The following is a 26,823-nucleotide window of genomic DNA, read 5'->3' as shown; positions in this document are numbered from 1 at the left end:
TGAGACGCTATTTTCCTAATGTCTGCCATTAAGAATCTTATCTGGAAGCAAAGGGAAAGTGGATGGGGAATCACATTCCCATCCAGCACTTGTGTTCCCTGTCAGCTTGGGGATCTCACCATAAATCACTGAACATTGGCATTCCTTCATTTCTGCTTCTTTGTTTCACTTCTTCTGTGGCAACCCTCTCCTCAACACCCCCCATGTGTTCAGTCAGAGTTCATACATATAAACCTGTCTTCTCTTCTAGGCCCCAGGCCTTCTTTCTTAGGCCTCCAGTATCACAATGACTAACCCACATTTTATATACACACACACACACACACACACACAGATCTGTAACACATGCATATATACATACACATATATATGTGTGCATAGAGATACCCACATATGTATATAGACCTACATACACACATATATTGTCTTTATGTATATTTATAACTACATATATAGTTATAGTTATATGTACTCTTTATAGTTTTGAAGTTACATAACAAGTATATTCTGGCTCTACTGAAAAGTTAGAAAAATTCCACTTTTTTAGCCAATACATTGTATCAAAGACAACAACAACTAAAGAACAATTTTGTGATTGAGTGGCTTTTCTCTGTGCTCATATATTTATAAGGAAATATTGTCCTGTGATTTCATTTCAAAGTCGACAGTTTTATTGCTATCTGCCATCATGGTACATTTAGAGTTTTCCTGTATCTGATTTCTACTCTTCTCCCCCACCCTTCCTCTGTCTCTGGTTTGCTGTAATGACAGTGAGAACTAACTACTCATACAATTTCTCTCAAGCAGCTACTGGACTGAGTGGGGGAAATAACACATTTTATGCATGACTGATTGCATAAACCCTTCATTTTAGAGAAACAAGCCTCAAATGAGTAATTTATTTATAGAAATGAAAACCAAATAAATAATACTTGTTTTCAAGGAACAAATGAAAGAAAATCTCATTTCCAAACATATTTTCTTTTTTTAATCCAAAATGAAAGGCCAAGAAGATACTGTAACACATGCAAGGAGTTACACGTTAGTGACATTTTTAAAAATTAAGAAAATTACATGTTAGATTTGTTATAAATACCTGCTTTACAGGTTTTGTATTTCTTTGATCAGAAAAAGGGAATCTGTGGACATTTTGCGACATTAGTCTACCTTATTTGTATTAATTTATGCCTACTGTCTATACTAACAGAATTGATATTTTCAGTTTATTTGCTTTTAATTGCTAAGCATTTTTTTTTTTTGCCATTCATGTTTTGAACAATAGAAAACAGTTGCCAGGCTTTTGCATAAGAAGCACGTCTTAAAATATGTAACAATTTATTATGAAGTATAGATTTTATTAATGGTTTAAGTATAAATAGCAAGTTTATATTTTGGCAAATGATTTTCCTTTTCTATATTTAATTGGCTAAGTGTAGTTTCTTTAATCGTCGGAAAATTAATGGGAAAATTTGAGACACTGCTAAATAATGATAGCGCTCACACCAATTATCCTCACTGTACTTTATAGTTTACTAATAACCACCTCAATCAAGGTGTCTTTCACTGAAACAAATCACTCAACTTTATTTCAGTTATATAGTTTGTAATGACCCGTTGAAGTATAATATACTCCCCTAATTAAGAAATGATGTGAACACGGTGTGAATGAGGCTGATGTGAAGCAGGGGGGAAAGAGGCAAATATCCATCTGATCTACTTAGTATTCAGGGGCACACAACCCTTCCCAGGCTCAGCCATGTGGTGAACTCATGGCCACATGCTCTGTCCAACCGCAAACACCATTATATCCCCTCCCAGCTTCTTCGGCCAGCCTTGCTGCTTTTCATCTACTGGGACACTTTGTGGATAAAGAGAAAGGCTCTGCTTGGAAGGAATCCCCTCCCCTCTCCCCCTGCCTCCTAGTGTCATTTTGTCCTCTATCTACACTTGAATGTGCTGGCAATAAACCTGTTTTGATAAGCAGGATTTGCAAATCTGGCCTCTCTGGGCTGCGACTTCACGTCAATATTTGTGCCCAACATCTGAATAGAGTGAGGGTCCCAGTGCACTGTTCTCTCCCCTAACTGTCTTTCATCATAGTTAGTACCTTATTCAATGTGATTTCAGATGCATGGGGAGTACTGTGGAATCATGCTGATAAGATGATAAAGAACAAAATTTATCTCATTTTTGAAGGAAATCCACTTAGATTTGTATTGTTTAAGAATACATTACCATTTAGCCATCTTACATATTTCAAGACACAGAAAAATACCTGTTTGGCAAGGTAGCATGTTTAAGTATAAATGAACCCAGTTTGTTTGTGTAAATCTCGTCTTGTTCTGGAGAGGATTTAAGGCAGCTGAACAAGGTAGGTGAACATATTGAATAACGTTTAATAAATGGTTAGCAATCAGAAACATGTTGGAAAGGCATGAATCAAGCACAGGGTTTGGGGTCTCTGTTATCACAAGGCAAAACGGACCCATCAGTAGGCTCCCAAGGATGTTATATGACCCGAGCACATCTATGCCCCCAAAAAGGATGGTGTCAGCAGATGGTGATAGCCACATGATTTCCCACACTTGATATCAACCTCAGAATATATGGCAGAAAGTTTGGATCATGCTCTCCACCTACTATTCATTTATTGTCCCCAGAGATCATGCTGTTTACCTCAGGGCCGAAGGCAGGCTGGAGGCAGACAGATTCCAGCCTTTCTTACAAATGGATGTTTATTTCTTCCAAACAGTAATAAATTGAACCTCTTTTTACATTTAATCTCCAACCCTAAACTCAGCATTTTTGATAAGTTGGCCCCTGGTCAACCTTACCCATATAATTAAAAATTGACTTTTCATTCCTGAGACAGAGGTAAAAGAATGGATTCGACCTTTTTTTCCCGATATTTCTTTGCATGTGAAATATGTTCCGCACCTGCAATTCTTCTCTTCCATGCAGTGTTCTTCCTCTCACATTTTCTCTTCTGCAGAAGAAGCAACAAAGTTAAATGGGCTCTTAAGGCACAAGATACCAAATCCATTTCTGACTCTCAGTTTGCTCACTGTGCAAACATGAGCAGCTTATGCAACTTCTAGAAAACCCCCAAGTCTTAGTTTCCTCATGAGTCAAGGGAGATGAGAATGTCTGCCCTGCAGGATTGCTGAAATAGTTAAAAATTCCGAAGATTCTCAGTCTCCTTGCACAATGCCTGGTACAGAGAAGGTGCTCAATAGGTGCTAATTCTTTCCTTTTCTCAGGCTCTTCCCCTCCCTAAAAACTTGAAGGCAGAGAGAAAGATACACTCTGAACTTAGGGCCACCTAAATCTTTATTCAAATATTCCTGTATTTGATTTTTTAAATAAGTAACCAATTGATTTTTTTAATGGAGGCTTCATTACATAGGCATAATTGATTAAGAACTGAAATGAACTCATTGCAAAGTACCATTTTAAAGAAAAGCCATACACAGCTGTGATGAGCACCGGGTATTCTATGTAAGTGATGAATCACTAAATTCTATTCTGAAACCAGTATTATACTGTGTTAACTAACTGGAATTTAATAAAAACTTGAGAAAGGGAAGAAAAAAAAGAAAGAAAGGCCATCTAGAGGAGTGGCTTTCAACCCCTGTCTGTCCCCACACCTTAACACCCCAAAGTTGTTCTACTTACATCCAACCTCAGAGCAAGCTCCCTTGGTCCTTTCGAAAGTGGAAAGGAGTCTCTCCAAATTCTGTCTCTATTTCCCTTTTGTTTTAATGTTGCATATCAAAACAATCACTGTACTTGTTTATTGGCAAGAAGTAAAAAAGAAGTGAAAGAATTACATATGTCTTAAAGAGAAAAAATGGCAACTGTTGAAGTAACGAGAGACATAAAAGATTTAAATCTCTGAAAATGCCCAATAGTCCTCTGAAGGACCACGATGAAATTTTCCATCTCCTTGTATTCTCTCTCAGCTGAACAGAATTAATTTCAGCCTAAATAACCAAGCAACTGGGTGGCTCAGTGGTTGCGTGTCTCCCTTTGGTTCAGGTCATGACCCTGGGGTCCTGGGATCAAGTCCCACATCAGGCTTCCCACAGGGAGCCTGCTTCTCCCTCTGCCTATGTCTTTGCCTTTCTCTCTGTGTCGCCATGAATAAATAAATAAAATCTTATTCTAAAAAAAGCTAAAAAAAATAACCAACAAAGATTTATTTATTTATTTATTTATTTATTTATTTATTTAATTATTTATTTAATTACTATCCTAATATTTTCATTACTTATATGTAATATTTTAGTTGCATTAAAGGTAAAATAAATTTTAGAATTAAGCTGGGAAACTAACCAGTCTTTCATAATAATGTTTTGATTTTTTTTAATCATTCTAATTGAGAGAAGAGTGACATAAAAATTTGAAACAGAGCCTACTTAAAAGTGTGGAGCTACTTATATTGATTCATGTTTCTATGGGGATAAAGTAGAATTCGTTGTTGGTATCTAAAGCACCTTTCCCTTCATTAGCATAACAGAATCCCTTAGAACAGTGCTGTCCACCTGAAATATAATAAGAGCCACATGTATAATTTTATGTTTTCTAACAGCCATATTTTAAAAAAATAAAAGGAAACAAATAAAATTAATTTTAATAATATCTTTTATTTAATCAGATTACTTATTTAATCCAAAGTACTATCATTTCAACATGCAATCAATATTTTTAAAATTAATTGTGATGTATTTTATTCTCTTTTTTTTAACCAAAGTCTTCAAAATCTGGTATGTATTTTAGTCACATCTCAATTCAAACTAGTGACATCTCAAGTGCTCAGTGGACACATGTAGCTAATGGCTCCTGTATTGGACAGCACAGCTCTAGAAATTTTTGCCCCTTCCCTGTGCTATGAATATATCAGTTTGTGCCTAATTTTGTTCTTAATTGCATTGTAGCATATTCAAAAGTTAAAAGTTAGTCTGATTTTTGAGCCACCAATTTATTTCTCCATCTACATATAGGGGGAAAAAAATGGACATAACTTCAGTAGCCAAACATTCAAACACACTTTTGACCGATGGTTAAAAGAACCATGCTGGCTCCATCCTTTATAAAATAATGGGGTAGGATGTTTCCGCTTAGGTCATCTATTTCAACATACCATGGATCTGTGGTTCTAGAAATCATAACTGTTCCTCTGCAGGGCATCACAATGACAGATACATATTGAAATCTGCTAAATGTGGAAATCTGGAGGAAAAAATAGTATCAGAATCATAGAATGTTGTAGCTTGAAAGATCCCTAGAGGATATCATCTCCAGTATTTTACAGTCGAAGAAACTGAGGCCTAGAAAACTAAAGAAACACACCAACGGCCACAGAACTTATTAGAAACACAGAAGAAATGGAACTAGATTTCCTGACTCCCAAGTTCAGAGTTATTTTATTTTTTGAATAATGAGAATTGACTTAGTTATTGCTCCCGTATTTTAAGTAATTACCAAATCCATATTTCTAATCCCCATACTACTTCAGAAGAAGATGATCACTCCACTTATATTCAGAATTTTTAAATAAAATTTAGCTCATCAGAAATCATTGATATAAAGATGTGAAATTGTAAAGAAGAGCATCCCCTGAAGTATATGGAAATAAATATTTATAAATGAATGGTTAATAAACCCAGCTTTAAAAGCAAGGTGCGGGGCACCTGGGTGGCACAGTCGATTAAGCATCCAACTCTTGGTTTTGTCTGAGGTCCTAATCTCAGGGTCTTGAGATCGAGCCCTACGTCAGACCCCGTGCTCAGTAAATCTCTTTTTAAAAATTAAAACAAGGTGAATTTAGGGTCTGCTCTGATTATAACAAAATGTGTGACTTGCAGGTGCTGCTTCTCTTGTCCACATGGGCAGTTTAAAGGCGGTGCATGTGATGAAAAGTGAAAAATCTGACAAGGGAAATGCATAGTATTCATTTTAAAACTCACCTGCACAAAAGATATATATTAGAAGAGTCACAGAGGAATCCATAGCTCTTTGGCGTTGGGATGAAACATGCATTCCTGTTTCACTGGAAATTCACTTTATCAAGGGACAGTCTGCCCTCTCTCTAGTTCAGGAAAAAAAGCACATGATTTTTAACACAGACAGTTCTTCAAATGGTCTCTTAGATAAATGAATAGAATTTTACCCTTTCTCCTTTTATTCACATCAATTCATTACTTGTGAATTTTTCTGCAAAAAGGGAAATGAATTGGAGCAGCGGATCTCAAAGTATGGGCTGATGAACATTCAGTCCTCTGGGGTAAAAAAAAGGGGTCCCCAGATGTAGAAGTCTGTGAAATGGTGCTCTTGGGATCTCTGTCCTAGGCTCCACCACACACGGTAGCCTCATAAAGGCTAAGAGAGAAGTTCTGTGGTTAAAAAGAAAGAAAAACACTCTTCCCCTTTGTTTAATTCAGATTTACCCAAGTGAACTGATCATAGAGAACTGTTTTCCTCTGCAGCATCTCTAAACATCCCATGGAACTAGAGCCCTATGGAATGCTCTTTTAGGAAATGCCAGCTTTGTGTATTCTTTCTTCAACCTGAGGAAAGGGGGAGAAGCAAACGCGGTGGGCCAGACCAGAAACAATGGTTCATGGAGGGCAGTGAGGGAATATATTCGCCAACATCAGCGCCTGAGTCATCTTGACCTTCACTTAGAGATAAAGTGTGGAAGGACACAACCAGATCATGTAGGTCTTTCTGAGAATAGAAAATATGATGCTGAATGGAAGACACCTTCACCTTATATCCCATGATGCTCCATCAAGAACTCCTCCCTCCCTCTTTCCCTGATGAAAACCTCAATCTTCTCAGCCCACTAACTGCCAGATAAAAAATACACCAATGTTTGTTTACTAATATGAACTAGTTTCTCCCACAATTAGAAAGCATAATGGTATGATTCGTTCTGATTATTCTCCACGCTCATCTGGCAACACACAGTGCAAAGTAGAGAGTGTGGAATGATCACGTCACTCTAACTCGTGTTTAGTAAAGTCGAACAGTAGGAAATTATTTTCTTTTTCTTCAATTTCTACATTCTTTCATGCTTTCTTGAATCTTTCTCCCTCACCCTATTTATCTTGGGCACCTTCCATAACTTTCTGGTCGCCTTGCTATTTTACGGTCCAGGCTAGTCCTGTCCAATCAGAAGCTCCAATGTCAGATCCGACCTCAACCCCTCTCCTACTGCTTTGCCCTCAGTCAGGCTGAACATGGGTTGGACCCAAGCTATTTCCTTTCTCCTCATTCTCACCAATCTTCTGGCTCTCAATCCTCTTCACCAAGAGAAGAGAGAGATGGATGAAGCATGCATCTCTTGTCTTACTGGCCATGGTGCCCCTTGACCATCAATACTGTCTGTAGGGCAGACATTCAAATAAAGCTCTCCCATAAGAACCAAGTGGGGGTGCTTCAAGTGTCCAACAAGGGTTCTTCAATTGCAGTTTCCTCAGGTGAGAGATCTACTCCAGCTCAACCTCTTCCAAGTGTGTTTAGATCTCCTTGTGGTTCTTGCTGTTTGGATCCCCTCATCCAGAAAGCATTCCCCTTGGGTCGAATACAGGCATAAAGGCCTGTGGTCAGGCTTTCTTCTGAAGTGTGCCATTAACTCGTGGGACAATCATGCGTACTTAGTTGGGGTAATGCCAGCTGCTATAACAGATACATCTGAAATTTTCATTGGTTTAACCCCGAACACGTTTATTCCTTTTTAAAATAAAGTCCGAAGAGACTGCCCTTGGACTGATGATGATGTCTACTGATATCTTAGCTCCTTCTATCTTAGAGCTCTGTCCTCCTCTACAGCCCTTCCGTTCTCAGCATTCAGCTTGGGAGGAGAAAGGGCACAGAAGATCGCACAGGAGGTTTTTATAGGCTAGGCCTGCAAGTAGCATATAATGCTTTGCTCACAACCCACTGAAAGATCCCAGTCACATGTTCACATCTAGCTTCAAAGCAGGCTGGAAACTATAATCTAGCCAAGGGCCTAGGAGGAAAAAGGAAAAGTGTTCTCGTGATACCACAGTCTCTGCTATAGGGTTGTTCCACTCTTCCTTTACTTCTTTTACCACCTTCCATGGCAGTACTGGGGATCATTTAAGAGAATCCCTGGAACACTCTAAGCCTCTCTTAAAGAGCACCAACCTATTTCCCCCTAGAATATTAGGCATTATCCCACAACACAGTGACATCTTTTTCCCCTGTTGGCCTGGTGGTATATAGAGCCCAATAACCAGGTGGCAGTCTCAACATTCAGTTAAATGGACCTATCATTATGTCCCTTAGTAGAGGCAACTTGTTTTTGCATCCTGAGATCTTTGAACCAGCAAAGTTCAAATCTGTGAGGCTGTAAAATATTATAAATACTATAAAATAATATGTGAGATTTAGACATAACAATGAGAGCTATCATCCTACTCCAGGAATTCTGTTTATGGAGAAACCACCATATATTATTCACTAGATCAGAGCATCCTGTAGGACGTAACCCAGTCTCACAATGATGTCTCCCAATTGCGTCTGTAATGGAGTTTTCAATTGGCCAATCCGCCCTTCTTTAAGGCCAGCTGCTTCAGGATAATGAGGTACATGGTACCATCAGAGAATCCCATGGGCATTCACCCAGAACTTGGCTTTTTGTTGTTGTTGTTGTTGTTGCTGTAGAAGTTTCTTACTCAGAGCAGTATTGGGTGGATTACTATGATGACAGCAAATAATGCAATGTAAGTCCACGGATGGTGATGGTGGTAGCGGCGGAATCATGGCATGCAGGGAAAGCAGAGCCACAGCCAGGATAAGTGACTGGAGGGAAGACAGCTGATAGAATTGAACTGCAACCAAGATGCTTCCTGGTCCTCCTTACGGAATGGAAAGAGGGTTTTTTGGATTTTGTTGACAATATATACCTCCAGGTATCCCAGAAAAATATTCCTTTCCTTAATATATTGAGAAAATATTATACCAGCATTGTTGCAGAGCGCCAAGGAGTTGTTCTCTGTAGGCTGGTGATGCATATGGTGATGCTAATCTTGCCATAGTGATTATATGCTGCCAGGATGGCAGAGGCAATGCGCAATATATGACTTCAGGAGACAAGGTGGGAATGGCATCATAACAGACACTGGACGGGAGTGATGATCAAAGAGGGGTGACCTGCAGAAATCTTTGGTGGTGGCTAAAGGATCATAGAGATCTTAGGACTGAAATAGTTTACTAAGATCTTCCTTGATCTGTAGAGCTGAAAAACTCCAGATTTAGCAAGCAGAGTCACTCCATATAGCGACCAAGCCACGAACAAAATTCTAAGACTTAAGGCAATTCCTAAACCTAGTAACTGTGAAAGAAGAGGTTTGAAATCTTTGAGATCAGGCCTTCTATTGACCCCAGCATTCCCCGAGGGTTCTTGTAGCCATTTACCAGAGTTACTTTGTACAAAGAAAGAGAGAGATCCCAAATTCTTTACACTTTTAGTGGTGGCCTATCTCTGAAATCCCTCTGGCCAAAGTATTTCTTTTGGTTTACTTTGTTAGAGAGAGGGGTCTACACTGACTTCCACTTGACTCCTTCTCTTACAGTGCTCCCCTTCCAGGAATCAGGGAGCTAATGTAGAGGTTCAGTTCTTGAGTTTCTCTCTTCCAACTATATACTCCGTAACTGAATTGTGGTGGGCATGTGGACACTGGCTCTACGCTGAAGTTAACACTGGGGTCTACCACTGGATACAGGTCTAGAGGCAATGACGCTTGGTAAGGTGGGACATGAGGAGAATTGTCATCCCCTTGCAGGCTAACTATCCCAATTTGGGGTTACTAGGCTGTCTTCAGGCAAGAGTGTTTCAGTCTCAACCAGACAGAGGAGGTGCTGCTTCTTCCAGCCAGGGAGGCACAGGGGGCAAATGAGGTTTGGGAATATTCAGGTCATCCAAATCCTCAGTGTCTCAGAAGATTTTAGTGAAAATAGCTCTTTCAGTTTCTTCACAGCTCCCTCCTTCCTAGGACTCAGACCTGAGTCCCTTAGGGGACAAATCCAAATGGCAGCATCATGCCGTGCTCAGGATCGTTCTTCTCGTGTGATGGCTGAGGCTTCATTACAGGTTTCAGCTTGTCTGCTTGACACTTGCCTCCCTGAAGACACTCTCCCTCCTGGGAGGCATCACGGTGTCTCATGCCCACAGACTCTGGGCAGGCTGACCCCAAGGGCCTGCCAGGCACACGTAGACCAGTTAGAATCCCAGAGGTAACCACGGCTCACGCTCAAACCTGGGGCTCTGCTGCATGACTTTAAAACAAACCAGCATCTTACCCATCCTCTGTTCAACATAATCAAAGGCACCTCACGAAAATGTGCAAAGGAAATGTTTGCTCAGATGGCACTTACAGGGCTGGCACCAAGCCTATAAATACCACTTTTAAAGGAAAAGTTCACGATGTGAATTTGATACAGTTTTAAAGTTCATTTCTTTTTATGACAGTTTCAGACTGATTTTGTGCAGACTTGTTTTATGGTCAAATCAAACTCTTAAGTACTGGGTTACCTGCCAGAGAAGTTAAACGTGTTGCAGTGACTTAATTTTAATGACGTATTTATACATTTTTTAATTGTAGTTATCACGGAGAGCCTGCTTATTTTTCCTAACTGAATTAAGCCAGATTTGTGTCTAGGAAGGAAGAGGACTCTTCCTGACCCAGTAAAAACTCAGCTACCAAGATAATATGGGCAATAAGGATGTGGATTCAACTCCCATCAAGGATGTGGATTCAACTCCCATCAGGTGCTAAACTCGTAAATGGCTCAAAGGCCAGCCTCGCCAGGGAGAGAAGATAAAAGGGGATCAGAGTGAGGGCCTGGCAGGATATTACTGGCAGATTCTGTGGTTGCCTGAGTCCCCACCCTCCTTTGTAAGACAGGCTGCCATCTTCCAATCCTAAACCTAATCAAGAGAGACTTTGGCATTAAAAGAAACATCCACCAGGCCCCCAGATTGTTGTGAGAGGTGCCCCTGAAGCTGCGAAACATAAGGAAGGCTAAGGCTAGTTCCTGACTCATGCTGTGGGAGGGAAAGCAGGCTGTCAACTGAGGTCTCAGAAGGGGCTGCCTCACGCTCTAGGCAACAGAGCTGGGGCATTCCAAGGAGTTTATCAAGGTATGGATGTGAGTGCTTCCTGGGGATACATGTGAGCCTAAGGGGAAAGAACTGGTGAGGTGACAGTCATTGGGCTCCATACAATAGAGCCACCTGGAGGATCAAGGTGACCTCAGCAAGAAGAGTGTAAAAGTGTTCAGGGCTGTGAATGGTCCTTTTAGGCCATCCTGAATAGATCACATATGCCTGGAGCAAGGGACCTCTGAGGAGCCCAACAAAGTCCCCCAAAAGAGGAAAGTCCATTATAATCCTATACCTGAGCCACCCAGAAACATCAGCTTGAACAATTTGACAGGCCGAGAAAGCATAAAGTACAGTCCCATTACCTTACCCTTCCTCCCTACTAACAACTTTGACACTGACAGGAGGCAGACAGTGAAGCTAATGAATTGGGGGCTCGGGGCTGGGAGACCGGGAGCAGAAGAGCCATGTCCCTATCTCCACCACACACTTCCAGCAGGAAGCAAGCCTGCGCTGAGAAAGGAAGATTTACACTAAGACTGAATTGAGACAACAGCCCATCTATGAAGTAAGAACGGCCAAATACGTCATAAGCCCCAACAACAAGTCAATGTTACTTTCACTGCATAAAATGTAAACAAACAGCGGGAGGTGAGTTGAGCCATCACAAAATTTGCCCTTATTCTTCCTGTCTTTCTCTCCCTCTCTCTTCTTCTCTCTACCTTATGGGCCTTTATCCAGGATGCAATGTTAACAAGTACCATTGTTACCTCCATAATTTCTTCAACCTATATGCCCCAGCAACACACGGTTAAAAAGGCTGATGGAGCACAGAGGACACTATGGGGTTTTATTTTTAAGGTGGATAGTTGTTTTAAACATCAGGGTACCTATGCCCCTTCAAATCTGTGTTCTTGCATCCTGTGGGTAAATACCCAGTAGTGCAATTGCTGGATAATAGGGAAGTTCTATTTTTACCTTTTTGAGGAACCTCCATACTGTCTTCTCCAGTGGCTGCACCACTTTGTATTCCCACCAACAGCGCAAGAGGGGTCCCCTTTCTCTTCATCCTCGCCAACATCTGTTGTTTCTTCTGTTGTTTATTTTAGCCATCCTGACTGGTGTGAGGTGATATCTCATTGTACTTTTGATTTGTATTTCCTTGATGATGAGTGATGCTGAGCATCACTTCATGTGTCTGTTGACCACCTGTATGTCTTCTTTGGAGAAATGTCTGTTCATGTCTTCTGCACATTTTTTAACTGGATTATTTGGTTTTGTGGGTATTCGGTTTTATAAATTCTTTATATATTTTGGGTACTAATCCTTTATCAGGTATATCACTTGCAAATATCCACTATTACTCCATAGGTTGCTTTTTAGTTTTGTTGACAAACAGCCAATTTATGGCAAGAGTCCAAATGTCCATCAACTGATGAATGGATAAAGCAAATGTGGTACACACACACACACACACACACACACACACACACACAATGGAATATTACTCAGCCATTAAAAAAGAATGAAATCTTGTCATTTGCAATGACATGGTTGGAGCTAGAGAGTATTATGCCAGACAAAATCAGCCAATCAGAGAAAGATAAATACAAATTCACTCATATGTGGAATTTAAAAAACAAAATGGGGGGAGTGGGGAGTGTGTGAAACAGAGAGGAAAGCCAGGAAACTGCCTCTTAACTAAAGAGAACAAACTGAGGGTGACTGGAGGGGGAGTGGGCAGGGTGATGGGCTACATGGGTGATGGATATTAAGGAGGGCACTCGTGATGAGCACTGAGTGTTGTATGTAAGTGATGAATCACTAAATTCTACACTTGAAACTAATACTACACTATATGTTAACTAACTGGAATTTAAATTGAAACTTAAAAAAGGAAAAAAAAAAGTTGGATAGTGGTTTAATCTATCAGAGTGACAGAAGGTTGAGAACTAATATAAACAATGATTTTATAATTTATATCAAGGATTTATTTATTCATGAATGAAACTATGATTTATTTTCATCTTCCATTTTTACTTACAGGAAATGTTATTTAGCCTCAGCAAAGACTCAGTTATCTATATTGCCAGCCACCCAAAGCATGTTTTTATCTTCCTTCCCACTTAATCTGTAAAACTACCCACTAGTTTTTCCGAGAGGATGAGATTCAGCATATGTCATAATTTCTAGAGCGACACTCCTGACTCTAAGGCTATCTTAGTATTTTCTAAAAGGACACCAAAACAGGGATGGGTAAGGGGCCAATGTACAGTGGGCATATGTTTTACTATTTAATATCTTGGTCTTATTTTTTTTCACTAAGAAATGAAAAGTTGTTCTCTCCATGCCCTTTCCCCACCCCAATGCACCTATTTCTCAGCCAAATCAGCCAAAATTTTACATTTAAGTGGCAAGAATATCCCATAAGAGAGAACCTATCCTGCCTATGTTTCGATTCAGAATGAGATGGAGTGATCAGAAGGAGGGAGCTCCACCTACCATTGGTACAAGGGCACTAGAAAGCAGAGTTTATAGAAGTCTAGGTTGTCTGATTTTTCTCCTGTGTGCCCCAGGCCGGCCATTCTCATACCCCACAAGGTACCAGAGGCTGGGCAAAGCCACAGTGTGATGGTAACACCAGAACCTCGGATTTATAAGATTTGAGGGGCAAATCATAATTTGGGTAATAAAACAATTTAGATCTATTATTGAGCAGAATGCAAAACATGCTTAAGTATTTAAAATAAAGTTGAAGACATGAATACATTGGGTCCTGACTGCATACCTCCGAGGGATCTTTCCTCAGTACATGTCTGCAGAGGAGGTTGAGGAACAAGTTGCTACCATCTCTGAAAGGTTATGATGGAAAAGCAAAGCATCTCAAAAGCTATCAGTCCCTTAGGTCTTTACCAAAATATGACCTCATAATAGCTACCGTGTATCTACTCCCTCTGTACACCCTGTCATTTCATCCCCACATTAATACCCTAAGACCTGAACATGATCATTCTCAGTTTAAGAGTTAAAAGGCTAAAACTTAAAAAGGCTATCTAACGGGTCCAAAGTCATGTAAGTAAATAAAAATTTCAGCTTCTACCTGGCTGATTCCAAAGTCCATTCTCTTAGCTGGAATGCTCTGGCTACTTCTATCTGGTGGCATATTGGTTTGCTATTCCCGCACCAACTGGAGAGGACTGCCTCAGATAGCCAGGGATGCTGTGGCAGGTGGCTTGGTGTCTCACAGGGCAATTGCAATAACAGTCTTTCATCAAACAGATAAAGTGCCAAAGTCATTTCTCTTTAGTTATAAGCAGTGGGAAATGTCGTGCGTGCAGACAGCAATCTGTTGAGCTATGAAAAGTGCGGTTCATTCTATTTTTTTAGAAAGTTTTCACAAAAACAAATATTCTTCCGTTGGTGGGAGCATTTCAAGACATGGGAGATTTCAAAGCACTTGCTTATGGAATTTATGACCTAAGTTTCGTGGTGCCGCCTATCTTGCTCTTAGGAGTTTTTCAAATTTATAGAGTGTGGCTTACTCTAATTGTATTAGAAAAATTAAGGATTCTATAAAACTGACCTGCAGCCTAAACAGATATAACCAGGGAAGTCAGATACAACCAGAGAAAGAGTCGTGAGAGATTAATTATTTTGCTAAAATCTTATTTTAGAGACTTTTCCATACGGTTCGATGTAGTTTAGTTACTTTAAAAACTAAAAGACTGTCTTACATAAACAAAGGTACCTAGCCAACCATAAGGAAATTGTTTTAAAGGTCTGAATTAAATATGTATGCCATATATCTCTTCTTTTAAGCAATTACACTATTCACTCTGGCCTGCGAGGCTTTCTTCTTAATGATATTAAAACGAGGAAAAAGATTCATTGGCATGAATATGATATTTAACTGTTCAAATTAAAAGCAGACCTCAAAGCAGTCTTTCAAAGAAAGTATTTGAAATAACTTTTCTGTGAACTAAGCTGGTAATGACTTGGGGGGGGAACACCTCTCTGTCCTTTTTCCACTCCTATGCAACTTCTCTGGGCCCAGGTATTCCCTGCTAATCATACATATTTTATTTTCACCCAACTTACCAGGCACCTTAATTTAAAAAAGAATCCCATAGTAAAGTACTTACTCAACACGATGAAAGTTCCCTTGCTTGTCCAATTTCTATTTCATGACAGCCTTCACTTTATACGATTCTTTTCATCTCCTTACTTGAAGGACTTGTTTTAGACTATAATTATTCTTGAGACTCCGGGTTAACACAACCATTAAATCTTGGATAGGTAGGTGATAAATTGGAGGCTAACAAGTTGTACTGATCTTTTTCTGAGAATTCTTCTTGTTTGAACTCAACCACCATAAAGCAACATGAAGAAATATCTACATTCTGGAAAGCAACACACACACACACACACACTGACACTGCCTCCCTCCCACCCCGAATCTAGATATCATGACAGATTGTCTCTTGAAAATAAATAATTTCTATTGGCCTCTTGGTAAACGATTTGGGGAAAAATTTCAAAATAAGGTATGTCATAGTTTACAAATTTCACATTTGGTGGCTTTAACCATTTCAAAAAGATGTTTTGCCTTCCCCCTCCATCTCTCCAAAAGGAAATCACTGAATCGGTGCTCCTATAAAATAAAGATAACATGGAACGTTAAGGGCTTTTCTTTTCTATAAATAAAAATCCTTAAGTAAGATTATTTTCATCTTCATTTTCAAGAATGACACTTCAGAACTTTATCAAAAATTCCAGAGCAAGCAAAATAAAGATTGTACCCAATTCCCTCTTTTCCCATATAGCTGAAACTGCATTTTATAGATATTTCAGTCCATACCCATCAAAAAAAATTCTGAGACAAAAATCCTGTATTGGGGGACCTTTAATGCTGATCCTTTGCATCTTAATTAATGGTTGCCCGTGACCTGGTGCACCAAGTATTGCACTTCTGGCATTATTTGTAGTTGGCTGAGATTCAATTAATTGAAATTTTTTGCTGTTGCTAAAAGAAAATGTGGAACTAGAGTATTTATAATCGTGGACACTTGATTTTTATTTACAGTCATCTGAAATAAATTACACATCAGTGACAGAATTGCAACATCTTCTAAGGTCAGGATGTTGGAAGCACTTGACTCTCAAATCTCAAAGACGCTTTTAAAGTGTTTAAGTATACATCTATACATATATGTATATGTACATATATTCATTTTACAAAAAGAATTTCTACTGTGTTTTGGAAAAAAATCAGTCACATTAAAGTCCGTTAATCAGTTGCTAATCAAATAATTTCTAATCCTTCAAATGGAACTATAGCTGAGTTTGACAGTAGTTTATAGGACTAAATTATATTTTGGCTTAGTTTTAATATCCAGGGAAACTCATTTCATAATTAGTAGGTGAGCAAACATGCTGGCACTTCAGGTTCTTATTTTATTAGGAAAAATTCATTAGGACATTCTATTTCCCCTGCCAGCTGAAATTACAGAGCAAGTCAGTGGCATGTTTAAGTATCAAACACGCCTCTTCCTAGAAATAAAGTTTTCTTCTTTAAAAGAAAAATAACATATAGAAGAAAACGTTTTTTGTTTTGCTTTTTAAGTAGGCTGCCTTTTACGACATCTTGATTTCATGCTCTTTACTAATATTAAATGGCCCAAAGACTGCAGATTATTACATGTGCCATTCTTGCACTGCATAAGATTGGCTTTCCGTAAGCAATGAATGAGCTTACCAAAAAGGATACTAGCTCATATTCAATGCCCATTTACATGGCAACATGCTGAGCGTTTTGCATACTGTATCATATTTAATTTTTATAACAAACCAGTCAGGCTTAATTCAACCATCTCTACTGGCCTGGCCAGACCCATCAGTGGAACTTCAAATAACACACCCAAGGGAGACCTGATCCTAAGTCTCTGTCATTTCCCACACTGTGAGCACAAGGTGGCTTCTTACAGGATTTGAGAAATTTGGTGATCCGTTTCAGCAATATGGGAGTAAACGATAATAGTGTGGGTTATGCTATTTAAAAGAATAAGTTTCTTAACTATGGTAGAGATCATTAATGGGATATGTGCAATTTCTATCCCTGAAGATTTTCAAAATTACTTCGGGTACTTCCTCTGATTTTTCACAAAGCTACGAATATAGGGCATATCCCAGAAAGACTGATTTCATTTGGCTTTTCTAGTAAATTATCAAATGCTTTCCCATATCGGTCTTTACTAATGCAAGCATGGTTTACAGTAATAGGAAAGATTGGGATTCTAAAAAAATAAATAAAGTAAAAGAGTTGGTGGTATATTAAAGTAGGAACTAAAAACTCAATACTATTAAATTTTTTCTTTGTCTGCCCATTATGCTGTTTCTATTAAAAAGCATTTTTCTGTAGCTTTAAACAATTAAAAGGCCACCTTAGTACCATCTGAACATTCCGATCGTCTACCACGGAATAAATAAATAGATGCACAAAATCGAAAAGTGTTTGATTTGATGACTACAGACTGCAGAACATCAAGTAACAAAGCACAATTATTTTGAACAACAACTTCCAGTGGGAATTAGCTTTCCACTGGCCTTCATCGCATTCTGGTGCCCCATTGTTTATAATTACACATGTACACTGTAACAGCACAGTTGTTAAATTAGAAATTGAACTTCTTTGACAACTGCAGGAAAACTTGACAAAAGATGAATGTAATTTTTTTTGTTTGTTTGTTTCCCTTCTTTCACTTATTTAAACATGTATTAATTAACTCGTTCTGGCAAGTGTTTAGTAAACATTGAGCGAGGGCATTTCTTTAGTGGTATAATTAAAATTCCCTTTTAAAATGTTTTGCATGATATTTTATGCGCAATTTGACTCAAGTAAACAGAGGTTCTAATTAAAGTTTTTAAATAAAGGCAATCAAAATTGATAAAAGACCCAGCAGCCCATTCAAGCACATTGTCTCCCTGTCTGTGCAAGTTTAATTTGATGGTCAGTTAACATTAGGGATTAGTTAAGATGCCATTACCTGCACAGACCTCCTTCCACTGTAGTCAGGCTCAGGGAGCAAACCTCTAAACGTTGCAGTACCCCCTTCAGGTTGTTATACAGTATTTATTTAATTACATGTCTTCTAAGTTATTACACCAGGATATTATGAGAAGCATCTAATTTAGGTTATGAATCCTCTACAAACCAAGTGTTACATAAAACTCATTGAATGAGCGAAGCTACCCAAACATCAAGTCGGGGTTCGATTATTTTTTCCCATTATAACTTGATGTAAAGGGTTACACCTCTGTAAATGGTGCTACCCCTCTGGGTGAGAATAGCATGTAGTTTCAGTGCTAACAGGCAAACGTCCAAAGCACATAAAAACATCTAGATCATTATCCCTTTTTGCTTGCTCGTGCCCTCTCTCTCTCCCTCTGTCCTCTCCCCACTATGTATGTGTGTGTGAGTGTGTGTGTGTGTGTGTGTGTGTGTCTGCGCCCGCACAGTGGGAAAGCTGAAGAGAGATGGAAAAAGAATTCATTTTGCAGGAATGCATTGATTGTCCTGAAGTGAAAGATATTTTAAGGGAAGCTTCAAACTCCCTATCTGTAAATTATTCATACATTTTCCTTTTAGTGATGCTGTAAACTCCAAAAAGCAAATCTCTAAATACAAGAATTGTTGGTAATTAATAAGTGACTTACTGGCCCTCAAGATCATGAATGTCTCTAATGATCTTTTTTAATTAGCGAGGATTAAAACAGATTTCTCAGGATCATTTCTTCAGACCCCTGGGCTCTGTACCTTAGCCATCCGCAGGTGGGAGCAGAAAGTCATCCCCTCTGGCTCTGCACCATAGAACTAGAGCCACCTTGTGGGTTTCTGTAAAAGAAAAAGTGAAATAAGATGTAACCCTGACTCCAGAGGGCGTCTGACTAATGCGGAGGGTGGGGGGGGGGGGGGTTACTCAGCAAGTCTGCTCTGTGCTCACACTGAGCTACCTTTCCAATCTGCCTTTTATTATTTTAGTCATAAATGTGAGAGCTGACTCCTCATCTAGCACTGCTTTATTTCTTAATTTCTTTGGAATTTTGGGTGCTCTTTATCAAGTGCCTCTACCTAGACCCCAAAGTTTACTATTCCCAATATGAAGATGAAAAAGTTGAAGCACATCATGTCAATTCACTTGACAACTACTCAAGACAATGAGTATTGACGCCAGGATACACATGGGTGAAGCGGCTGTGCTTCCAACCACAATGCGTTGTCACCCTGTGATAGCACACCGGCCCTAATTTCAGACCTAAACTCAGAGGGATGGAGTAGCTTGCCCGAGATAAAATAGGAAGCAAAAGAAACACAATGAGGCCCAAAACCCAGCCCTTCTAAATACCCCCATAACAACTTTTGACAGTCACGGGGTTCAGAGGAACTCTACGGATCTATTCTCAAACATTCAAGAGAATGTGGACCCTTTCTTAATGATCCGAGGTCATCATTATGAATATTCATTGCTGGATTTGCAACACGGTAATACCCTCAAGTGCTGTGAAGAATTCATATGCTCGCCCTGATGGCCATGAGTCATCCTGTCATTAATTCAGGCACTTCTACTGGGTCACCTGTGCCCTCATCCATAGCCCTTACTTTACAAATGCCTACCTACGGTCACAAGGCACAGGCGCTGCTCTTGGCCTAGGCACACAGAGCATGACTAACCCACCAGGCCAGCCCCTGACTCCATCCTTTCCGTCTAGTTCTGCTGCCCGTTTGCAGCCACCCTCTGCCCCTTTCAGCGCCCCCTCCTACTCAATATGGCTGCACCAGCTTCCAGCTCTCCTGACACCATCCCTTTAATGTGTTGGGGATTTAGAAACCTGCTGATACATTTGTTCAAATTTTGTCTGAAATGAGAGTAAATAAAACCTAGATGCTGCTTCCATGAGTGAAATACAAATGAGACAGTGAAAGTTATAGTTAAGAAGGAGCCTCCAGATTAGCTGGGCTTTATCCAGCTTCTGCCAACCAGTAGCTAACGTGCCCTTGGGCAAAGGATCCAGTCCCTCTAAACCTGGACTTCTCCTCTCTAAGGCAGAGAAAGAGGAAGACAGTCTCCAGCTCAGAGGATTGTTAAGACTTACATATAGATAGAGCATTTATCCCATTACAGGGCACAAAGCAAACCTTTGTTCTTATTTAGCTTTATATATCTGTGACAACTATTTTTACCTCTAGAAACCTGGACTGCTGTTACCACTTTAGGGGAGTCATGAAGACTCGAGTCTAAGGTCACAGCCACACTGAGCTCTGATCTTGGGCTGTGACTCCTCAGGGTGTGTTCAGAGCAAGGACTGAGGGTTGTGGTGCCGAGGCTCAGACTTGGCTTTATTAGACACTCGTGGTGTGACCTTGAACCAGTCACTCCACTTCTCCAAGCTTCAGTTTCTCATCCACAGAAATTATAAGATTACCCACCTCACAGAATGGGCATGAGAATTAAAATAAGACGTGTTTGTGGTATGTTTAACACGGTGCTAGCACAGGGTAAGGTCAGGGATGGAACAGGGCAGACTCACCAGTGTTATCATTTATGAGTTAGACTTCATGTAGGTGATAAAAGGCTTAGACATTGTATCAGGAGAAGTAAATACAACATCTCCGCTCGTCATAACACTTTGTACCAGAATGAGCCTTTAAAAATCATCTGCGATATGCCAGGTTTTGCAATGACATGTTGATAAACCCAACCACGTGACTTCTTTTAGGGTTTAATAAACTTAAATCTGAAAATAAATAAATAAATACATACATACATACATAAATTTAAATCGTTTTGAACTTCTCACACCCACTAAGGAACCCTAGCCTCCTGCCAGCCCATAGCTCCCAGCCAGTACTCTGAGGCTGCCCTTTCATTGAGCTATTGAAAGAGCAAACTCACTGAAATCACTCACACTACTGTGCCAGTGGGTTTTGACATCTTGAAGTCTTATCGAAGCTTCATTGTCTTAAATGGTTATGCATCTAAAAGAATTAGTGGAGCTGCCAAGGAGCCTGACTTACAAGCAGGAAGTAGTATGAAACCAAGTCCTTCACATATTTCTGCAACCTAGATGTATAGTTTGCTACAGAAATTGTTTGAAATTCATGCTATGACTATCTAATTAAAGGTGTAAAGTGCATTCTCTTCTCCTCTGTTTCCCTGAGTAAATCTTTTGGGAAAAGACAGCATCCACAAGCCCAGACACCCTCGGGAACCAGGCAATATGCATAAAGGAATGAAGAGAGCAATTGAATGGCATCATGAGGGACTGGTGGGGAAACACCTGCAGTGCTTTGGGAGGGAGCTCCATCCGCTCCAGAAATAAAAAAAAGTCACCAGAACTTCTGATGTTTCCAGTTGATCCAAAAATGAGCAAGCCCTGATCTTTAAAGATGGATAGCTGATTTCAGTTTAATTGTGAAAGGCAAAATGAGAAACACATTAAGACGCAAACTCTGTGCCTTGGGTGGTCAATGTGTGTGTCCTCTGCTAAGGCTTTTTTTTTTTTTTTTTTTTTTTTTTTTACAGTTTAGGTCATCCTGGCCATCTTAATGTTAGGATCTCACATAAATTCATTCTTTTTATCCTCACAGCCATCCTATTGGGTAGGTACTGTTTAATATCGTTCCATTTTATAGACAAACAAATTGAGACACACATTGATCCCCAGCCAGTGTTGAGTAGGGTTGAGCTTCTAATACAAATGTGTGGCGTGCCAGAGTCTGTTCCTAACCACACTCTGATACTTTCTCTCATGATAATATACGTTGGAATTTTTTCCCAATATGTGGAAAAATACCTTCATCTTTATTCTCTGATTCAAGTTTTGGGTTTTGGTTTTTGTTGTTGTTATTGTTGCTTTTTTTTTTTTTTTTTTTTTTTTTTGGTCTCAAATGAGTAATTCAAATCCACAAATATTCCTTGAGCCTGGACTACACATAAAACACCATTTTATGTGCTGTAACACATTTGATTTTATCTTCATTAATGCAATGTGTGGAATATGATTTTAGAACGAGGGTAATACTGTTAAAATAGCTTCATCTGGAAATACATCAGTTTGCAAACAGATTGGCATATTATCCACAAATATAAACATTTACAAAAAAAAAATCAGGCATCATTTGATGGCTGTTGCCATAATGATTCATTGGCACAAGAGAAATGCTACGTGATGAGAGATGCCAAAGCTGTTTGACACATTTCAATGGAGTTCATTACACACATGAAACAGAACCAATTTTACTCAACAGTGACTTTGACATTTACAGAAAAATGAAATGGAGGTTTAGAAATGAAGACTTCATGTGAAATCTCTACCAAAAATTGCAAATTGGTTATGTCCTTATGCCACCACTTCTAGATCAGCCATGTTCTATAGATTTTTTATTCACAGCAGGTGGCAACTTACTTAAAACAAAGTTTCTTGGTAGATCAGATAATTGATCTTGAACAAACTTAATTGATTGTAAAACTCTTCTCTCAGAATAAAGAACATATATATTTTTAAAGATTTACTTGTAGAAAGGCATGTATACCTTTGGCTTCGCTCTGATTTCACAGTTCTGCTTCTTGAATTTGCTGGGTTTTAATGGAGTAAATATTTTCTTCATGCCCACTGCACCCAAAGACTGTGGGACTAGAGCAATTTCAGGTTTAGAGTTGGAATGAGAAATGTTCAAAAGTTGTAAACAACCAGTTGTTTTCTACTTCTTTAATGATATAATGTGAGAAAATATACCAAAACTTAATAAGAGAATTATAATACTTATATTCCCTTAATAAGGGCATTGTATTATTAATGGGGTATGCCGATGGTTAGGATGACTTATGTGTAGACGATATTTTCAGAGATGTTTTTTGTGAGCAGCATCATGCAAAATACCATCCTACAGCATTTATATGCAATGCCATTTATTTGAAGAAACAATTTCCTACCAGATTTTAAAACATTCTCTTACTATGGTAAATGGTTAAAGTATATTAATAATGTTGCTTATTAAATGCTTACTGTGCTTTCAATGCCCAGGTTAAAGTTCTGCATACCAAAGAATGAATGTGCTTGATCTAATTTGTAAGCCTAGATAGTATTCTAGTATCATTGCACTGATTAGAATTAATCAAGAATACTAGAACAAATGTATGCTAAGTCTGAATTCTAAAACTTTAAAGTAATTATATTGCTTTTAAATCTGCCTAGTATTTACTTATTTGTTTGTCTGTAAAAAGTATAATAAAATCAGTATCTCAAACCTAGATAACACAGTTGAGTCATTTAGACTATTATCAAACATAAGTCACTAGAGAAGCGATTCAATCAATAGAGAAGTTTTCTAATTAGCATATTAATTATTTGCAAATAAAAGGTGGTTTCAGAGTACTCCAGGGAACTTGAATACATTGCAGTTTGTCTTTTTATTCTATATATCCCTATGAAATATTTCTACATTGTTAATTTCCAACAATCTAAGGGAAAAGGTTTTGCTAATCAAAGGAAAACTTTACCCCAGCTTCTGCATTAATTATCACATATTCTAAACTGGTAGATCATGAATTAATGAGGTCTAGGCTCCTCCTAAATGACATGGATTAAATAAGAGCTGGACTTGACCATGTATGTATTCTTGTGAAGATGGAAGTATATGTGCATATTGGCTGAATAAAGTTACAAAGTATACAATTAACCCTGTGTGGGCCTTACCCCCCTATCCATAAACATCTTAATTACCTTCTACACATCACTGAAAAGGGGCTACTGTAAAGATGCAAACTATTTTTTCTGGATCAATCATTTCTGCACATCGAATTTCAGAGTATACAAATGACTGCCTATAAGAAACAGAAATTCCCTCCAAAAAGCCAGATGCCAGCAAAAAAGAAAATAAGAAGTAGAGGTGTGATCTATTAAGTAATCTTTTAAGTCTGTTGCTAAACGATCATTAGGCTGCAATTAGGCAGTTCAAGTTTTATTTTTATAGAGTTTTTGATATTTCTAAATGACTTGCTCTGAGTGCCATGAGGGGATGGTGGCGTAAAGGTCCAATATCCACTTTGTTTTGCGTTCTTTCCCCTCCCACTCTCTAATCTTCTAGTTCTTTCCTGATTGAATACCACACCTGCTATTTTAAAATTCACTATGTGTGCCCTACTTCTTTGTCCTTTTGATTTACTTCTTGACGTCCACAAAATGACCCAGCACAGTTGATTACTACTTGCCATGTAGTTCCCCTGTATTTGGACTGCTCAGAATTCAGCAGCTTCACCATATTTCTCAAAGTTATGCTACACGGGGGCCCTTTCCCTCCTTGACCTATGGCCATTTTGCCTCCTAAGAATCCTGTATTTTGCATCTGAGGTTTTGCTTGTAATATTTTTTTCATCATATTTTTTAGATTAAGTAAAGTCTAAAATATATATACATCATTCATTCCTCATTCACTTAAACTTTATCAAATTCTTATCCCATGTAGCATTAGAATAATAACAGCATGTTAATTATAAGAAGACACATTTGTCCAGTACCATTTTTACAAGGTCAAAATTACTACCTTGAAACTGGTTCTGATTTTTTAAGATTTTATTTATTTATTCATGAGAGACACAGAAAGAGACATAGGCAGAGAGAGAAGTAGGCTCCATGCAGGGAGCCTGATGTGGGACTCGATCCTGGGACTTCAGGATCACACCCTGAGCTGTAGGCAGAGGCTCAACCACTGAGCCACCCAGGTGTCCCATGGTTCTGATTTTTTTTTTCATGTGAATGAAGTAAAGATGATTTTTAAAATCTTAACATAACAAAATGGAAAGGGAAAAAAACACAGATTCTATGAATGAATCCATCCTCCAGTGAACTTTCCTTTTTGCCCACATTCTTCATGCAGCCAGCAGGCATAAAGCTTCCACCTTCTCTGTTTTTACACTACGACTGTGAAATCCCGAATTGAAGTCTACACAGAGGAAAAAGATCAACAAATGGCATAATTCTGATTTTTAAAGTGCTTCTATTTTTTAATTTTAAAATAATTTGTCTCGCTCAGAAATGCTTGTAGAAAAATGTTCAAGCAGAAGAGGGAAACCTATGCTATCTTTTGCAGACTCTTGTGGTGTGCTGTAGATGGATTCTTCATGCATCACAGTAACAATAGCAATAGTGATAACAATAGTTATAATAATAATAGCAGCTGATACCTATTAATACCTTACTAAATGCCAGGCACTGTTATAAGTGCTGTGCATGTAATGACTTAATCCCTACAACACCCTATGAGGTAGTCACTATCATTATCCTCATTTACAGAAGAAACTAAGGTACGGTGAGATTAAGCAGTTCACAGCAACTAACAGAGCCTGGATTTAAACCCAGGCAGTCTGGCTCCAGCACTGACAATCTTCACCACTGGCAATCCTGCCTATCACGAAGTATTAAATAAGAATTGCTAAGTTATACATTCAATAGTCCAGAGTTCGTTGGAGTTTTTTAAACTATGATTTTCACACAGAAGTCTATCCCTCTAAAAAGCTAACACTAAATATGAGTGGATCACAGTAATTTTAGTAATTTTGCATATTGAGTTTTTAACAAGGACACACCCTGCCAAGCTGATACAAAATGAGCTGGGTGATGGCAAATCTAGATGTTCTAACACACTTAGAAACACTGCTTAAATTTGCATCACTTTAAAAGCTCATTACCAACTAAGCAAAAAAAAAAAAAGAAAGAGAAAGAAAGAGAGAGAGAGAGAGAGAGAAAAGAAAAGAAAAGAAAAATAAAAAGAAGAAAGAAAGAAAGAAAGAAAAGAAATATTTGACATTTTGGTATCTGTGATATTAAAAAGAACTAATATTTAATATTCAAGTGGCAACAGCTTGTAGAGTTTCCACACAATGCCCACAGGGATCGATTTTTCTTTAAAATGGCCCTTAGGAGTCTGTCTTTTAAACAGCTGACACCTCCATTCTCTGAATCCCTCTTTCCTGCCAGCACCATGGGGCACACACTGAGTGCAGCCGCAGACATGTAATTCTTCACTGCAGGATTTGTCTATGCAAATAATGGAGAATATGAGAAATTAAGAAAAATGTAATTTCCACTGAATCGACCTCAGTGTAATCTCTACTACTAAAAATGAATAGATGTCTTCAGAGGGCTTTTCTCCATATGCTCCCCCAATCCCCTTTATATACTATCCAGGAGAAGAGAAGAATTGTCATGGCCTAATTGATCATCAGTTATTCCACACCTGTACCAAGGCTATCTAATGACAAGTATACGATTGCCTGGCATTTTTCCAGGATGACTAATTGTCACAGTACTAATTTACTCACCTGTGGAATTTTCAACTCCCCCCACCCCCCACCCCGCCTGCTGTCAGGAAGATGCATAGTAATGGAATAAAGGTTTAAAAATGCTGAACAGTATGAAATTCTTCACTGATATTCCAATAGAAAGCTTTCACTAAACCGCATGTTCGGTTGACTATAATTACTCATTGCTGGAATAAAAAAAAAAAATCAGAACACTGGTCATATATACTTTACTAGGTAGAATAATAGGAGACAAGTGAACATATCTTTTCTGACATAGAGAAAAAAACAATTCTCATCAGATTACCTAAAACAGATTTCATCTGCATTTAT

The 26,823-nt window shown here is 38.7% G+C and overlaps 1 protein-coding gene and 1 long non-coding RNA gene across 2 annotated transcripts in view; one reads left to right on the top strand and one right to left on the bottom strand.

The window, feature by feature from the left end:
* Nucleotides 1-26,823, top strand: part of CDH6 (cadherin 6) — a 123,528-nt gene that overhangs the window by 40,062 nt on the left and 56,643 nt on the right. The window lies entirely within an intron of this gene.
* LOC140631632 (uncharacterized) lies at nt 1,055-19,027 on the bottom strand. The gene is made up of 4 exons (XR_012029157.1): nt 18,948-19,027; nt 5,970-6,091; nt 5,144-5,232; nt 1,055-2,986 (listed from the first exon to the last, which is right to left on the bottom strand). It is a non-coding gene; the product is annotated as an uncharacterized lncRNA (long non-coding RNA).

The sequence above is a fragment of the Canis lupus genome, chromosome 4, assembly GCF_048164855.1.
Source record: "Canis lupus baileyi chromosome 4, mCanLup2.hap1, whole genome shotgun sequence".
Taxonomy (NCBI): domain Eukaryota; kingdom Metazoa; phylum Chordata; class Mammalia; order Carnivora; family Canidae; genus Canis; species Canis lupus.
Note: the sequence above shows the minus strand (reverse complement) of the source record. Positions and strands in the feature narration are given on the sequence as shown.